Here is a 12,079-nt window from a genome sequence, read left to right on the forward strand (position 1 = left end):
TGTTTTCTTGACTTCCGAAATCCTTGTTGGTCAAACGCACAGTCTACTTGTGGCAAGTGCAATAATTTTTTCAATTCAAATTCAGTAATCAACTTTTTGGCTGATTGAAGTTATGTGAATCCTTTCAAATTTTTTCCTTCAATGAGCCCAAGAAGATAGTATCTACTTGGTAACAATTAAGCTATATATTCTCTCGAAAATGCTTGGATTCAGTACAATAATTATGTTCTGTTTGTATTTTCTGATACAGCAAGACCCCATTTTACACCGGAGATGTGTTCCAAATATATACCAGGAGCTACATGAAACAGTTTTAAACAAGGTCATCTAAACACGCAAACTGTGGGGAAAAAGAAAAGAGAAACTTGAATAAAAAGTTTTGTAATTTTTTTTAATTTTATTTTGCAGGTTGTCTCTTTTGTATTTCATTCAACATAGATACACGCAGAGGCTATTAGCATGCATTTTTTAACGTTTTTAAGGGAGTATATAAGCAATAGTTTAGCTTAAAACTTTTTAATTTTTATTTTTAAGCAAATATTGTTCGAATTTTGAATTATTATCTAATAATACTATTTTTGCCCCATTTTGTAATTAAAGAATTACCATTTTGTAATTCTTTAATTACAAAATGGCGATTACATAAAAAAGATCAATGGATAGAAAACAAAGATTTCGTTTTTTTTTTCGAAGTAAAACAAGCCTACTATGTTGTTCAAGAACGTATAAAAGCCATGGAAACAACAAATATGTAAGGTTATGAGTATAAATTTAAAATGTGCCTTCTGAAATACGAATTCCTAAAGATAATCTGATAAAGAAAAAACCTCTCCTGATATTTCTGAGGTTTGACCTTTACTTTTTAAATAAAATCTACCAATTGAGGTAATTGTTTCAGACTCATTAAATTGCAAAGTTAACTGTGAATGAATTATTAAAATTATTGCATCGTTAATGTATATACAGTTTCCATTATCTTCCTCTTAGATATTGTTTGATGTAGAATTCTGCGTAAAACGCATTTTTTTGCTGAAAAAATTGGAAAAATATTTTAAAATAAATTCAATGAAACTTGGTGGCATCTAAACGTCTGGGATATATTCAAGTTCTTAAATATATCTAAATGACATATTATAAAAATAATATTTTATTGCCAATGTTTAAAGAAGAAACAAGCACTAACTAAATTTCTACCTCGCATACATCACGTAGTAAAACTCCATCGAGTTGAAGCAAGTAACCGCACATTTCAATTTACTATTAAATTCTTGGAAAATCGTATAATTGCAATACTAATATTAAATGAATACCTTTAATTCATATTCCATTTGAATCACCGATGTATCACACTTGGATTTTTGTGCATCTGGCAGCTTACAAAAGCAATGAATAATCATAGATATAAGATTATTAAAGGAATATTTAATAAAGCATGCAGAGATCGAAAAACCATTTCTTTAATTTAAAAAATATTGTTGTTACAGTGAGAATTAAGACGAAGGGTGACAGTTAAAAACAAGAACAATCAAACAAAAAATTGAAAGCGCAAGAATTTTTGGCAGAATCCTGATTTATATTATGTTACAATCTTTCAAGAAATGTATGAACCATCTTTATATTATTACAAATGTCGGTCTCTATTCCTAAATGATTCATGAAAAGTAAAAATATTTTGATAAATAATTTTGATTTTTGTGGCAGAGAAGAGAATATACAAAGTAATGTATACATGATCTTGGAGCCGATAAGCATTTTAGAAAAAAATGTTTTCCTATGTGATTTTATTCTTAACCTTTCTTTGAAATTCATTGTTAAATTTTAATCGTATAATTGTTATTTTTTATTGTTATACAATAGAGTATTGCTTTTATAAGTTTACATTATTAAATCTAAGATAAATCGTTACTGTGATCTTTCAGTAAATGTTACAATGCATTACTGTATTACATTATTGTATTGATGTTCAGTGTGATGCAAGATAACATAGGCACAAGTATTAAAGCAATGAATTCCGAATATTGCTTCATAGATCGAAATTCTAATCCCTTTGCATACGAGCAGGAAGGATTGAAAACTGCGCTTATATGAATCAATGAAGAAAGTACGCTATATAATAATAGTAAATAGTTGGCAATCACGGCATAAACTTTTTTCTTCGTTCTATGGAGGGAAAAAACTTTATCGCCCGCTAGCAGTATTCACCAAAAAATGTGGTAATACTTGCATTGACAAGGATAAGCATAAATAAAAAATAAACAGATAATTTTTTTTCTTCCTTCGTTCTCAGGAATAGTTGTGAAGAAGTGAATATCCTTCAGTAATTGTAATACGAAAATTTGTTGATTTTGCTTAAATATATTCAATGACTGTTGTAAAATAAAAAAAAAAGTGTGCACATGGGGAGGCGTAGAAACAGTATAATATGGCGACTCGTGTGTAAAAATTTCAAATTCGTGTCTACCCGGGTCGTGTCTACTCCGAGGCAAGAAAGACCATTACCGCGATCAGTGATGACATTACAAACGTCGGTTATTTAAACTCAGACAGTGGTGCCTCCTGCCTTCTTACCACTTCTCCAGAGATTAGACGCTTTGGCATCAAGGGCTCATTTGAGCTTCGACTGCTGCAGAATAATATGTTAACGGCACTTCATAAAAAGGAATGACTTCTCCTCCTCCTCCTCCTCCATGAGCCGAGGTAGCTCCCAAGGGGTGGGTACTCCTATAACAATCAGAATAGAGAAGATCTTTATAAATTAAGCGGTGAAGCCATGAGAAGACATGTCACCCAAGGACTAGGAATCGCCTCTTCATCCCTGGATACTCTGGAATGATTGCTGGTACTGGGAGGTCATACCGATGTCTGCGAAGCAAGGGAAAGCAGCCGAGGTGATCAGAGAAGTGTAATTTACCATCTTCTCAACCGCGGCATGAAAAAACCTGAATTGATGTTCAATGATACATTAGCAGCATTTACTAAAAGGCTAATGGACTGCAAGAGTCCGAAAAATGTATGATCTTATCTGTGATATGAAAGTAACAAAATTGTATGATCTTATCTGTGATATGAAAGTAAGCAATTTTGTGATCTTCCCAAGAACAGGGCATGAATTCGTCCCCGTTGGCCATTTAATCGCTCAATACTATAACGATTGAGTTGGACGACGTGGATTAGGGTTTATGGATGGGATAGAAACTGCAAATGCCAGAGAATCACCTAAAATCAATAGTGTTAAATACTGCTTTTTTTATTTTTCTTCAGTAATTTGGGTTATAAAGAGATAATACGATTTGGAATTCTTTCCAATACAATCTATCTAATTTCTGCATGATTTCAAGCTATATTACGAGGACTACGGAATTGGATTCAGCACAATACTTCTAAATTAAGAAATTAATTGTAGATAATGGATCAGGTGATGTAATTATACTTAATTAGTGTGAAATATAATAATTATATGATTAGTTTTATATGATAAGTGCCATTCCATTGCCGAAATGCTGATGTAGTACAACGTGCATAGTTAAATAAATACTTTATGTGCAAGCAGATTGATTGAGGGTGTATGTAAAATTAAAAATCTCGAATATTGGTTAGACCCAATCTTGATATGCAGGTGCCTATAATATTTGTCTCTGATATTTAACCAAGTTACCTTTTAATGAGTAACAAAAACTAAGTTATACTTCTATGTGTGTCTATGTTCATAAGTATGCCGATATTGTTGCATGTGAGTGGTATGTGAGTTTTGAAGGAAAAAATTCCTTGACTTAGACCAAACATTTTTCGTCAGTTTAAAGATAATTGAAATTCCACTAAACGGTCAGACTAATTACTTCCTAAAATTTAACTTAACATTGTCAGAATCACCGCAGAAAGCAAAGCGAGTTATCGTCAGTTTTCTATGGTAAGAAGGAAATGCAAAAGCTGATATTACTCAGAGATTCTCTATACAATCCAGGATAGAAATCAATCGCATAGACTATATCCATAAAATATGTGTTTTCCACTTCACTGTTCTGTGGAATAGAACGTGCAAGATGCTATGCATCAATGGTTATTCGTCCAATCCAATACCTTCTTCATCCAGGATTAGAAACTTGTGGATTGATGAATTAAATATATCGTAAAGGCAAGGGAATACGTCGAGAAATAATGTCTTATTCAAACCCTAGCATTATTCCTTTACTTTTATTTTACTTTCATATTGAGAGGCTTATTTTTTAAATTCATATGAAATTATTATCTAATAAATAAAAGAAAACTGAAACTCGGGTATATCAAAATCTTGGGATATAAGTATTCTTTCCTCTATTTGCCATTACCAAATTCTTAGATTGAGAAGTTAAACAACGATTTTATGGTGTACATTAATCAATGCCTTGAGTTATTCTTTTATATGGGGTACCAATTCAATAAAGAATATTTTCGATTTCATCAAACTGTATCGATCTGAATTTTGACAATTAGTCTAAGGGCTCCAAAATTAAAAAGAAACTATTGATCCAGCATCATTATCCCACAAGAAAAAATTAGTGATTTCTCCGATAGTTGCTTGATAGTTTCATAATTGCTAATTAAAGGAATAATTAAATTAATATAACATGCTTAATATTTTTGATGTAGATAATATATTATCTTTCTAACTATAGATGTATAAATGCTATAATTTATGGGGATTAGATTTATTATTCCTATTGTAAGCAATGACTGTTGATACAAAGCTACAAACATCTTAATTTTTTTATTGAAATGAAGTATGATTTTCTCAAAATGGAAAATAGCATCTAAAACTTAAGATATTTAAAACTTAACAAATTGCTAATTTGTTACCCCAAATGCAGCTTTCCTTTGAGTATTGCAAAATAATTACAGTAGTCATAATAGATAAAACTTCGCTGCTATAATCTTATATAATCTGTTATAGTTTTATTTCAAAATAGGCAGTTATAGAGAAACAAAGGCCTTGCAAAAAAATGTATAGCTATTTCAGAAGATTTTGGTGATTGAATATTTTCCTAAGCATTTATCACGCGAGAAAAAGGCAATGGCCACATGCGTGAAGAATTAAAGGAGCATTTCAGAATGTTTTTTTTTCTTTCTAAACGACATTTTTGCCAAAGCTAATTTGAAGAGAGGTACCTTTTTTACAGTTGCTAATGTTATACCAGTAATTAGCAATGGAAGCGCATTCCTGCGTGACTGCGACTCGTTTTTCACGCTTTGATGCTCTTACGCATTTATGAATTCTTAAGCTGTCTACGTGTTACTGTATATAAGAGTACATTAGTGAAATGGATGAATCCGAAACGTTTTAAATAACCTGTCATATTAAGAACCATGAAATGGGATTGTCAAAAAGAAAAATAATACCATTACTCTCGTAGTACTATTATATCAAAATCGGAAATTTTGGGAAGTTTCGCAAAATCAGCAGTTACACAGTCGCTCAGCCTGCATCGTTGGCACATTTTAATTTCGCACATAAAGATCCACCCTTCGTTTTATAAAATCAACATGAGTATAAATAGATATGGGAAAACACGTTATTCTGTGAGTAGCAGAGGCGGACGTGAAAATATTTTGGCTAAGAAGAAAATACCGTAAGCCCCCGTTCGAATTTTATTTTGAAATAACTGGACATTCTGTACCGTTACATGATAGCCCAGGCTTTTTCTAAGAATCGATCTCAAAAACCAAATATTTGTTTTTATTTTTCCCTTGCTTCATATTAAAAAAAACATTACATATGTTTCCAAAGATTTAATAATTGATTATTTTACGAAGTTCATATCAGACACAAAAGAAGCAGGGTCAAAAAAAAGTATGAAGAATTAAATTCATGTATCAGAAATTTTTTTTCGGAATTATAACTCATGATCAAACTCAATTTAATCTTGCACATAAAGATCTAGCTTTTCTACTTATATAATCAACATGTGGGTTAAAAATTCTTGAGAAAATAGATAATATGAGGAAGTGAGGCGGAAATGTAAAACGCATTGAGGCATCGGAAGATTTTGCAAACAATAATCCATGAACCCATTTCTAAGTAACTGGACATTCTCTGCCGTTACTTGATAATCGATGCTTTTTATAATCATCTATTACAAATTCCAAAACTTCTGCTTTTAATGTGTGTTTATTTTCAAGATGATGTGAAGAAAGTTGGATCTTTGTTGTCACTCTGAATCCGTCCAATTCACTACCTCTCTCTACAGGAATTATTATCTTCTTCCAAGGTTCGCGGCCATGGGAGAAAATGCTGAAGAAAGTCGGATTCGACGGGTTGTTGTCGAAAAAAAGAGTTCTGTCGATGTCAAGGAGAAGAGAACGATTTTGGCAACGAGGCGGAGAGAAGTAGGAGTGGAAGACTCCGGTGCCAAAATCTAGCTTCTGCCACTATCAATCGGACGCGCTAAGAAGCTCAATTCCTCCATTCTCTCTTTCTTGATTTGGACTTGTTCTGTTTGTTTTTAGAGTTTTTTTCCCTCTCCCTTTCTTCTGTCTGAGTGTCTTTGTGGTTTGCTGGTGTTTTTGGTCCTGTGCCCTGTGACAGTGGCGGCTTAGCGTCGCTAACATTCCTCTCTAGACGTTGTTTGTGTGCAACTAGAAGATCGCTCTTTTCATTTTGTGAGAATAATCATCCTTTTTGAATCCAATTAGGATACATTTGTGTCCCTCGCAGTTTTCATTTGAAGGTATGTAGTTCTATGAGCTTGATCATTTGCATTTTGTGTCGCTGTAAATCCATTTATGTTGCTTTAATTTGGTATCGGACTTTTCATCTTGGATAGCTTGCCCATTTCAGGAACAGATTCTCTGCTGAACAGCATGCACTTTAGTAAATATAACATCATTGAATATTGGACGAAATTACAATCATTCGAAATGATCACATGTAAATTAACTTCAGGAAAAAAATCTTAGGATATTTTAGGTAAACAATAAGGATTGTAGGGACTCTATAACTGCTGATATTGGATTAATTTTTTAAAGAAAACTTGTAGATTTTGGCACGTGTTTGTTTGTGTACCTGATAAAATATTTATACTTTGGGAAAGGATCTTGACCTTCAAAGCTGCTTCTATTATAGATTTTGTAAAAGGGTTGATAATTTTTTTAAATCTCCGTTGATGGCGATTGAGAAACTTGGGAAGTTTTTAAAAATGATTCTATCTGGCTATATTTTCCTTCATATAAAAAATTTCCCATTTTTTCATATGACTGGAAACGTGATGACACTTTCTTTATCGTTAAAAGATATTCCTGATTCAGTTAGTTATCCAAATATTAAGTATACAATTCATACATAACCAACTTTTTAATGTGCACTAGTTTAAGAAACCAGCATTCATATTTGATTTTTAAATGTTTCATAATTAAACTACAAATCTTTTTAATGCTTTAATAATATATTTAAAAAAATTGAAATTAAAATATATAGATAATAGATAACTGCCTCTTGTACTGAATTTTCATTTTAAAATTACAAGCATTTTATTCGTTTTTTAATATTTTAACTTGTCTGTATGCTTATCAACAGAGTTTTAAACAATCCATTACATAATAAGCACTTAGGATAGTATTATTTCCAAATAATAATAAAAAAAATATTTTCATATATTAGTCAGCTTATAGAGTGTAATTATTTTTGATTTCGATAATATGGATTATGGATCACAAATTCCTTTTCTCTGCTGCATTTTAATTTAGTGAATTTTAGTTGAAAAGAATAATCTAGAATGATTAAATGTGTGATATTTTAATTCGAGTGCTTTAAAATTTTTCCTTTCAAAAAATTTATACAACCTTATTTTAATATAAATAATACATTATTTAAAGAAACAATATTATCAAATAACAAAATAAAATTAACTTCGTTGAAGAACTGACATACTTTTTGAAATTTGTTACATTGTTATACTATTAGACGGGATCTACAACGATGGAGAAAGGACAGATGGTGAAATTCCGACTAAAAAATGAAATTCAGCATTATAATTTACCACAAATTTCAAATCTGAATTAAAAAGAGAGTTTATTGAATCATGAAAAATAGTCATTTGACGTATTTACTTCCTTAAAAAATGGTATTTTTATTCTAATGCATCAAGCTCTGCCAGTCTGTATTGTTACACATAAGCGAATTAAACGTCAGTTTAATATAACCAACTGTATAAATATTTTTTACGAAATGAAATCAAAATGGTCTCGCCTACATTCCATTTTGTTTGTATTAACAGCTTATATTTTTAGTTTCCACTGATAGTGTTCTAGCTATTTTTGTTTTTAAGTTATATGATAAACAATTAAATTACTGTAAATATCTGTGTAATTCGTTTAAAAATAATCATCCAGGAAAGGATTCTTTAGAGCTATATCGCATTAACCTAACTTTGAATTTCCGTCATTAATCTTTTCGTATGAAAGAAAGAATGACAGTAAATGAATATAAGACTGTCTGAATATATAGACGTCTACTTTTTTTTAACGCTTAGAATTTTTTTAATAATTTTGCATAATCAGGAGGAAGAAAAAAATGTATAAAAATGCTCTTTTTCATTTCTAAGTCATTTTTAAGTTTTCCTGCAACATAAATTCATATCTTAAATTAACAATAAGAGTACAGGAAAGAAATCTGTCCGTATCCTTCTTAGTTCAATACGCTTGCAAAAAGCAGTTTAAGAAGCTATGGAAATAGTCAAAATTATTTCATGAGAGAATTCTCGAGGATATATTCATTGCTTTTTATAACATGTTTTTATTTATTGATAAAAGAATGACATTTAAATAATTTATAAGTCTACGGAATCCTAGAATAATAATTTGAGATATTTGATATAAAAAAAGACATTTTTATATAATGGTTTATAAAAGTACACATTATTTTTAAATTTAAAGATCGAAGTAAAAATAGGCATTTCAAACTAAGAATTCCTAATATATATTCTTGTTTCATAAATGTCGCGTTGAATATTTAACAATCTATATCTGTAATATAATGATAATTTACGAAAAAAAATTAGAAACTGAAGAAATTTCATTCATGAGGAGAATATCAGGTTTCAAATCCATTATCAAAGAAGTTCTTATATGTAATGTAAAGATACATTTACATTATAAATCAATAAACTATATCTTATCACAACCATTTTGGATGCTTGAATCGGATTTATGAAGAAAAAACCACAGCAACTGTAGAAATTTTTTTTTTCTGAAAACAAAAGAATGATATATACTGGAAGAATGATAATCTCAAAATGGAGAGTTTTCATTAATGCTAAAAACGTTTCGTCGTTCCACAAAATAGAAAGCTTTGATTCATAGATAACAGAGATCATAGAAAGAAACTGAGATATAGAACACAGATCAACAGAGATTAGACGAGTACAGATACAGACCAGCAGAGAATAGATGTTGAGATATAGAACATGATCAACAGAGATCATAGAAAACAAACAGAGATATTAAAAAATCAAAGATTGTTAAGCCTTTGTAGAAATAGTCCTGTTCCACTCCTGAAAAGAAGCTGCATATAAAAAAAAGTTGAAATGCACTTATAGTGATTGATGAATGTTTTTAAAGATGTCAGAATGTAGAATAAATATGAATGAGACAGGAATCTGACGACATAGGATTTGTGACTTTATACATTTAAACACTTTTCATAACGGCCATTTTTATTTATTTGGTAGAAATGCGATTGCATTATTCTATTTAAACTTTTTCATGAACAATCTAAAAAAATTAACAGAAAGAGAATAAGATGTTCGGATAAAGTTCCGAAATCTGACAAATCACTATTGAAACTATTAATCTCTCTTTGATTGGATAATTCTACAGTTTTATTCAAAATGTCTCCAACATATTAGCATTCGACTGAGAAAATGAGGAATTAACAGCAAAAAAGAATGAAATATAGCAAAGAAAATTTCCATTCCAGAATATACAAAAATGAAAAGAGCAAATATTTGGATCAGAAACTAGTTCAGAAACAATGGAATGAACAGAACAAAATGAAATAAAAAATTATTAAATTTAAAGTCAATTTGTTGCGGGGGGGGGCGTAAACAGGACATAAGAGTTTAGTTCACTTTAAAATAAAATTCAGTGTTGTGAATCAAGCATTCTAAAGCTGGGTGGGCGAATACAATTAACTAAAAAAGGCAAATAGTTTTTGCACGCTTTATAATAATTATTGTCGATAAGTTACATACTAATAAAAGTAAATGGTTCAGATTTTATGGTTCATAGGAATTAGATAATTTAATATTTTTAAATATTTTTTTTGTCAAGACCAGCTTAAGCATTCTATCGTAAAAGAGTGTTAAGGGATGACTATTTGGGTAAAATACAGTTCAAAGATTTGTAACAAAATAATTTAGAAAACCAAACAGAGTTTAAAAACTTTTAAATTTTACTTTTTTCTTCTTGTAAGTACCTACTACTCTGTAAGACCAACCTTTAATAAACCGCAGTTTATGGATGATTGGTTGGATTTATTGTCACAAAAGCTAGACATAGATACATGTTCCATACTTTTATTCATCTTTTTTATTCATCTTTTACTCTCTGCTTTTATGCATTTGTGTTATAGGAATAACATTGCTTCGTCGTTAAGGAGAAATAACATTCATTTATTCTTATCATAAAAACTTTCTAAATGAAAGTTATGATAATGAATAGATATATGTTCCAAACATTTATTCACTTTTTAATCTGAAAATCTGATACTATACTTATGACTGAATGAAAACTTTTAAGATTACTTAATGAGAATATGAATACAATAAATATCAATAAAAAAAGAATATGAATAAAGAGAGTAATGAAGAGAGAGAATTTGAGAGTAATGAAAGAGAGTAATATGATTAAGAGAATATGAATAAAAGAATGCAAAAGAAGATACGCCATTTCCACACTGTCAACTCATACTCTTTCAATCTACTTTCATGAATTTATGTAATAGGAAGAACACTGCTTTGTCGTTAGGGAGAAATAATATTACTTTACTCTTATCATAAAAGCTCTCTAAAGGAGAAGGTAAGATCTTTTTAAAATTCCTTTATATCAGCAGAAATAAGATAATTTTATAGAACTGCTTTTAATACTAGTCTTCTCCTTAAATCATATAAGGCATTAAATATGTTGATAGAAACAGTGTGAAGATTAATAATGTCCACCTAGACTAAGAAATTATTTCTCAGACAGCTAATATCGATATTTCCGACAGGTAGTCTATAAATATCAAAGCATGTTTATCCTAAATTATATGATTTAATTTTTGACATGAAATTAGAGCGAGTATTTTATAAACAATCTTATATTTCTAGGCTAGATTTTGATAAAAAGCAAGTGAGAGTTATTTACTGGTCTTTACAATTTTGAAACATACATTGTTTCACACTGAATATAATTCAATGGAATTTTTTTCATTTAAATAGAAAATGGAAGGTGAAACGAGCTTAGAGAATAGTAATATCATGAATATGAGCAATTAAAGAAATGAGCATTTAACAATGAAATGAAAAAAATGTAAATTTTTTTGTGATGATTTATTTTGTATTTTAAATTTCACAGTTAGAATGAAATAACGTTATTTGAAACCTCAACAGCATTCTTTATGTATAACCTTGATAGATTTGATTAAAAATTTTTAAAAATTTGCTGATATTATTTATCAGTTTGTTCTCAGTCTTAAAAATTCTAAGCATAATCAGGTATCAGGTGTTAGAAATTGCATTGCTCATTTTGCATTCTAAACTTTATTTATTAGCAATTTTCGATTTGATCATAATCCTCTGATTCTTATTGTCTCTTATTTATCTTATTGTCTCTTATTTTTTTATCTTAAATTTTTTAAATATCATTTATGAATTAAACTTTCTTTCTTAGGCTCATTCTCAGCTATAATTACTTCTCCTTCAAAATCTGATATTTTTGTGAATTGATTGTTATTATGTCGATTAAATCATTTTTCACAGAATTTTTTTAAAATAAATTATGGTGATCCTATAACAGATTTTGCAAGTATGCATTATTTTGGTCAAAAATTCTTTATCGGTTATAATTTGGC

At 29.7% G+C, this 12,079-nt stretch overlaps 1 protein-coding gene across 1 annotated transcript in view; it reads left to right on the plus strand.

Moving 5' to 3' along the window:
* Positions 1–6,418: 6,418 nt before the first annotated feature.
* Positions 6,419–12,079, plus strand: part of LOC129960140 (myosin light chain kinase, smooth muscle-like) — a 95,918-nt gene continuing 90,257 nt past the window's right edge. The window contains exon 1 of the mRNA XM_056073317.1: positions 6,419–6,701. The gene's annotated coding sequence lies outside the window, so the exon portion shown is untranslated. The remainder of the gene's footprint in view (positions 6,702–12,079) is intronic.

This window comes from Argiope bruennichi, chromosome X2 (genome assembly GCF_947563725.1).
Source record: "Argiope bruennichi chromosome X2, qqArgBrue1.1, whole genome shotgun sequence".
Classification (NCBI taxonomy): domain Eukaryota; kingdom Metazoa; phylum Arthropoda; class Arachnida; order Araneae; family Araneidae; genus Argiope; species Argiope bruennichi.